The following is a 7,201-nucleotide window of genomic DNA, read 5'->3' on the forward strand; positions in this document are numbered from 1 at the left end:
TATCTGAATTAAACTCCATCTGCCACTTCTCAGCCCATTGGCCCATCTGGTCCAGATCCTGTTGTAATCTGAGGTAACCCTCTTCGCTGTCCACTGCACCTCCAATTTTGGTGTCATCTGCAAACTTGCTAACTGTACCTCTTATGCTCGCATCCAAATCATTTATGTAAATGACAAAAAATAGAGGACCCAGCACCGATCCTTGTGGCACTCCACTGGTCACAGGCCTCCAGTCTGAAAAACAACGTGGTTGCCACTCTTTAAGAAGGGTGGTAAGGACAAGCCAGGGAACTAAAAATCAGTGAGCCTGACGTCAGTGGCGGGCAAGTTGTTGGCGGGAATCCTGAGGGGACAGGATGTACATATATTTGGAAAGGCAAGGACTGATTAGGGTTAGTCAACATGGCTTTGTGAGTGCGAAATCATGTCTCACAAACTTGATTGAGTTTTTTGAGGAAGTAACAAAGAGGATTGATGAGGGCAGAGCAGCAGATGTGATCTATATGGACTACAGTAAGGCGTTCAACAAGGTTCCCCATGGGCGACTGGTTAGCAAGGTTAGATCTCACGGAATACAGGGTGAATGAGCCATTTGGATACAGAACTGGCTCAAAGGTAGAAGAGAGAGAGATGTGGTAGAGGGTTGTTTTTCAGACTGGAGGCCTGTGACCAGTGGAGTGCCACAAGGATCAGTGCTGGGTCCACTTCTTTTCATCATTTATATGCATGATTTGGATGTGAGTGTAAGAGGTATCGTTAGTAAGTTTGCAGATGACACCAAAATTAGAGGTGTAGTGGACACTGAAAAAGATACCTCAGATTACAAGTGGATCTTGAACAGATGGGCCAATGGGCTGAGAAGTGGCAGATGGAGTTTAATTTAGATAAATGCGAGGTGCCGCATTTAGCGAAAGCAAATCTTAGCAGGACTTATACACTTAATGGTAAGGTCCTAGGGAGTGTTGCTGAACAAATAGACCTTGGAGTACAGGTTCATTGCACCTTGAAAATGGAGTCGCAGATAGATAGGATAGTGAAGAAGGCGTCTGGTGTGCTTTCCTTTATTGGTCAGAGTATTGAGTACAGGAGTTGGGAGGTCATGTTGCGGCTGTACAGGACATTGGTTAGGCCACTATTGGAATATTGCATGCAATTCTGGTCTCCTTCCTATTGGAAAGATGTTGTGAAATTTGAAAGGTTTCAGATAAGATTTACATTGATGCTGCCAGGGTTGGAGGATTTGAGATAGAGGGAGAGGCTGAACAGGCTGGGGCTGTTTTCCTTGGAGCGTCGGAGGCTGAGGGGTGACCTTATAGAGGTTTACAAAATTATGAGGGGCAAGGATAGGGTAAACAGACAAAGTCTTTTCCGTGGGGTCGGGGAGTCCAGAACTAGAGGGCATAGGATTGGAGTGAGTGGGGAAAGATATAAAAGAGACCTACGAGGCAACGTTTTCACACAGAGGGTGGTACGTATATGGAATGAGCTGCCAGAGGATGTGGTGGAGGCTCGTACAATTGCAACATTCAAAAGGCATCTGGATGGGTATATGAATAGGAAGGGTTTGGAGGGATATGGGCCAGGTGATGGCAGGTGGGACTAGATTGGGTTGGGATATCTGGTTGGCATGGACGGGTTGGATCAAAGGGTCTGTTTCCATCCTATACCTCTCTATGACTCTATGAGATGTAACATACATTTCTGTAGCACATTTGGAATAACCACTTAAGTTCCACTGGTGGTACCTTTGTCATCAATCATTGAAGGATCATTGTATAATCTGTAACACAGGGCCAGTGTTTTCCTGTATTTCACAAAATCATTTGGTTCATAGATATTGCTTTACTTTCTGCAGCACATTATCTGTTACTAATTCTGTCTTCAACTCCTGTATGGACAAGATTCACAATTGTATGTGAAATTATTGCAGTCTACAAAGTCTTCAGTGTCACGAGTTTCTTCATTAATATTAACGCTGTCAGTGATAGTCCAGTTAACCATATCAGCCATTTCGTTGCATCAACCTAGAAAACAACCTACCTCAAAGTTATGACTTGAAGGTGCTGGTTTTGGACTGGGGTGAACAAAGATAAAAATTACACAACATCAGGTAATAGTCCAACAGGTTTATTTGGAAGCATTAGCTTTCAGAGCGCCACACCTTCATCAGGTGGTTGTGGAGGTTAAGATCATGCTCACAGAATATATAGCCAAAGGAGTCCAGTGTCTTGGAGACGTGATGCAGTACACAATCTTAGATTAAAACATTCATCTTTTATAATGGGTTATGCTGGTTTCTTGTCTTTGATATATAAATCCCAGAACTTCTTTCAAATTACATTCTCAAGATTGCTCAGGTTTTTTAATATTACATGGGAAGTCTGTCTGTGTCCCAATGCTATGTCAGACTGACAAACCCTCTGAAGAAGGGCTAATGCCCGAAACATCGATTCTCCTGTTCCCTAGATGCTGCCTGACCTGCTGCGCTTTTCCAGCAACACATTTCCATCTCTGATCTCCAGCATCTGCAGACCTCACTTTCTCCTCAAACCTTCTGTATAGTTTTACATGGATTTTTGACCACTTCAAAGTTGTATTGGTGAAGATGATCTAACCATTGTAGATTGTAGAGGTCAGTAACCAGATCCTGCCATGACCAACAATGGAGCACTTGATGGATATCAGAATGAACTGTCCACCATAAAGATATGCATATCAATGTTCACGAGAGTAATTTCCTACTCCTCAGCAAAATATTTGCATTTAGTTTCTGCCACCTCTTTGTACTTGGAAATTAATTGGTGATAAATGTCAGTAGTACCAAGGAACAATGTCAAGACTTTCACATGAGAAGAGTTCAGAAGCACATGAGTGATTTTGACATTGATGTAGGTGTACATGATCCAGTTTATTTCACTCTATGCATAAGAAGTCAGTCTCAATTGCTGTGGCTATGTATTTGTCCATGTTGAATCATTTGAGCTTGTGAAGTTGTGCTGTTAAAGTTGATTGAGCATCACTGAGAACTACTGATTGTGGGCGACTTTGTCCCTTCATGGTGAAAGGTGTCATTGAGTTTGTTGAGCATTACCTCAATATCCGACAAGACTGAAGAAATGATCTTCTGAAATACACTAGGTACTAAACTGAGTTTGTATGAAAATCTATCCACTGAAACATGCTTTCATTGTGACAAAATCTGAGAAATATTTGCTTTGCTCTGCCCATAGTAGTTGAAGATAGCTCCATCACAACATTAGCTTTGTGAATAGTGTGGAGTCATGAAACAATACCAATAGTTCTTAGCAGGAAGTGGACACTTGTCTGGAATGATTGCTTTGTTAAACACTTTAAGATCAATGGCTGGTCTAAGTTTACTGTTTGTGCATCGTGCAATATCAAGATTTGATATCCATGGTGATGAGTAAATTCATTTAATGTTGACATTTACTTCAAGTCTTTTCAGCTCTGTCACACTTTGCCTCGATGGCAACCAACTCAAATTTAGCAAAACTGGCTGAATTGACGAATAGTAGACAGGCAGGAGGCTGGGAGAACACAGCAAGTAGGCAGCATCAGGAGGTGCAGAAGTCAATGTTTCGGGTATAACCCTTCTTCAGGATGTATACCTGATGCATAAACATGAAAAGTATGAGAACACCCCTTAATCTCCTCAAATCCAATGTAGAAATGTAATTGAACACATTAATGTGTGCTTCCATGTGGTCTACATGTTTGAAGACAAGTTTAACAAAACATTTATTCCTCTAAGGCATCTGCCTTTGACTATATAAAATTAGAATCCTTACAATGTGGAAACAGGCCCTTCAGCCCAACAAATCCACACTGACCCTCTGAAGAGTAACCCACCCAAACCCATTCCCCTAACTAATGCAACTAACCTACAGGTCCCTGAACACGATGGGCAATTTAGCATGACTAATTCACCTACCCTGCACACCTTTGGACTGCAGGAGGAAACTGAAGCACCCTGAGAAAGCCCATGCAGACACGGGGAGAATGTGCAAACTCCACACAGACAGTCACCCGCATTTGGAATTAAACCTGGGTCCCTGGTGCTGTGAGGCAGCAGTGCTAACCACCGAGTCACCATGATGCCCCATTGTACATGGATCTGTCACCTTTCTGGGCTTATCATTTTGTACAAAACAGTCCAAAATTAGAATGCTCAAATTGACGTAAGTCTGAAGAGTATTAATCATAGGAGTGAGAGAAGGTTGCGAAAAATACCAGTGGTAGAATTTGTCATTCAATATACAGACGAACGTCGATTATCCAAATATTGATTATCTGAATTTCGGATTATCTGAAGAAGATTTCAAGGTCCCGCAAAAACTTTACATCAAAGAGGTAAGTGTGTTTGATTTATGATGTGAAAATGCTGGCAAAAACAAAGAAACACAAGCAGCTCAAGCATCAACAACTCGATATTTTTTAGGTAAGGGTTGTTATACAGCCCTTTGCAACAGTAAGTGTTTTACATTACTGTACAGGTATTCCCGTCACTTTACTGGGCTGTTCACTTAAAAAAAGGCCAAGAACTTATGCAAGAGGCAGTGCTTCCATCTTTCTATCGTGAGACTAAGTTCCTGGAAACTGACAAATGCTGTTGCAATCATAGAAGCTGTTCGGGACCTTGTTTAATGCTGTCTTCACCACTCATTGCCAAATGGTAACTACTGCTGCATTTTTGAAAAGTTTTCTCGTGCTATCATTGCTTTATTTTGTTCATTATGTGAAATCTGTATCCTCTTGCACTCAATGCATTAAAATTATAGATTTAAATAAATTCTCCAGTAAAACACAGAATTAGATCAGCATGGCTTCCCTTGTTTAAGGTAAAATCGATTATCTGAATAATCAATTATCCAAATAAAATAGTGCCGGCCCATCTCGTTTGGATAATCGAGGTTCCTCTGTAGATCTCAATTCTGCAACACTTGAAGTAAACTGATGGTTTGCTGGCCATGGTGGCATACACATACTGTATTCCATTCTTGGAAACAGATTCCCCAAAGTGCTGAACTGATAACGTCCTTTTCTTCAATGACTGAAGTGTCTTTCTGAAGTGATTTCACTTGCAGCATGAGTTATACTTTTTCTCTCCAGCTGCACATGTCTCAGGAATTGATAGGTTGCTTCACAGTTTGGGCATATTTTGAGGGTATCTCACTGTAATGTGTTGTCTAGAATCTCTGGCAGAATGTATATTGTGCAATCATCACTCATACCTTTGGCATCAAGTATTTTTCAAGAGCACATATCAGATGTGGATCAGCCTTGTAACTTACTTGAATATTTGCTAGCCTTCTGTTCTGAGACAATTAATGGGTATCATCTACTTGTGGGTCACTGCCACAATTGGACTATTCATTCCCTTAGTGAGCAAAAAGGTCCTGAACCCTATTGATCCCATGGTATCAGTTGACCTCTCAGTAAGGAAAGGAATGGTGCTGGACATGGTAAATTCAAACCATCTCACATCTTGTCAGTAATTATTGTATTTTGTGCCTGGACATATGTAGATATATCACATCAGCTTATCTGTCTAATTATGAGCTTTCTTTAGTGCTATTTTGAAATGTCTGCTTTCAGGTTCATAGTCAGATTTCAAGGTTCAGGATCTACTTATTCACACTGGGGAAGGATAGTCCAAAATTAGGAGCCAACAGGCACACATAATCAATCACTAAACATTTAATGAATTGAATACTACACTGACAGGCCCAGAGGGAAACTCAGTTTGTCAATTTAATTCATACAAAACCAATTGATTCCAATTATACCTGAGCCATTGGAATTGAATGATGGTGCAGAGATTAATGGTAAATGCTATTAGCGGCCTCAATGATCCAGCCTTGAGTGAAAATAAAGCCCAGGTTCTCACTGCTATCTAGTGGCCACAATTCAAACCATGCGTACACTACAATAGTGAGTACAAGTGTCCTGTAACATGGAGTGAATTGTATAGATGTTATTAAGGGGAAGATTGATGAGGGTTAAAGAAATGGGGATGACAATGATAGATTTTAATGAAGAAAGATGGAGGGAAGATCAATTGTGCATAACCATTTGCAGGAACTGATTGGGCCCAACAGTCTGTTTCTATGTCATATATCCACTGTAATTTGATGTAAACAATAGTGGTTACACTTTAAAAGTACAAAATGAATTTAAAAGTGTTTTGGTGTTTGCTGAGATTATGAAAGGCTGCGATCGTGAAACATATACATTAACACTTCATTTACTTTTGTATGCTGGTAGGGTTCAGAACAGTTCAAAGATATAAGCTAAACATGACCAATTATTCTCTAAACAAAAAAATCAAAGAACTGCAGATGCTGAAAATCAGAAGTACAAACAGAAATTGCTGAAGAAACTCAGCAGATCAGTGGCACCACCTTTGCATCTTTTGAGAGAAAGCAGAGTTAACATTTCTGGCTCAATGAGGCTGAGGGGTGACCTTATAAAGGTTTATAAAATCATGAGGGGCATGGATAGGATAAATAGACCAAGTCTTTTCCCTGTGGCGAGGGAGTCCAGAACTAGAGGGCATAGGTTTAGGATGAGAGGGGAAAGATATATAGGAGACCTAAGGAGCAACTTTTTCACGCAGAGGGTGGTACATGTATGGCATGTGGGTATATGAATAAGAAAAGTTTGGAGGGATATGGGCCGTGTGCTGGCAGGTGGGACTAGATTGAATTGGGATATCTTGTCGGCATGGATGGGTTGGACCGAAGGGTCTGTTTCTGTGCTGTACATCTCTATGACTCTTTGACCCTTCTTCAGAATCCATTATTATTCTTTTGGATGTGTAATGTTTGGGTTTAGATACAATTTATGGCACTTTATTTAGGTTTGAAAGCTGAATTTTGTAACAAAATTAATTTACATAGTTTTAAAACTAAAGGCAATAACCTGCCTATATTTGGGTATAAATATTGCAGCCAGATGGCAGTTCAAAACTATTAATTTAAATTCAAGTTGCCTTATCATTACATTAGGTAAAAACAATGACTGCAGATGCTGGAAACCAGCTTCTGGATTAGTGGTGCTGGAAGAGCACAGCAGTTCAGGCAGCATCCGAGGTGCAGTAAAATCGATGTTTCGGGCAAAAGCCCCTCATCAGGAATAAAGGCAGAGAGGCTGAAGCGTGGTGGGATAAGCTAGAGGAGAG

At 40.7% G+C, this 7,201-nt stretch overlaps 1 long non-coding RNA gene across 1 annotated transcript in view; it reads right to left on the reverse strand.

Moving 5' to 3' along the window:
• Positions 1 to 3,590: 3,590 nt before the first annotated feature.
• The window catches only part of LOC122554358, a 66,489-nt gene continuing 62,878 nt past the window's right edge, over positions 3,591 to 7,201 (reverse strand). Inside the window, exon 3 of the long non-coding RNA XR_006312974.1 lies at positions 3,591 to 3,629. This is a non-coding gene — a long non-coding RNA (uncharacterized LOC122554358). The remainder of the gene's footprint in view (positions 3,630 to 7,201) is intronic.

The sequence above is a fragment of the Chiloscyllium plagiosum genome, chromosome 11 (genome assembly GCF_004010195.1).
Source record: "Chiloscyllium plagiosum isolate BGI_BamShark_2017 chromosome 11, ASM401019v2, whole genome shotgun sequence".
NCBI lineage: Eukaryota > Metazoa > Chordata > Chondrichthyes > Orectolobiformes > Hemiscylliidae > Chiloscyllium > Chiloscyllium plagiosum.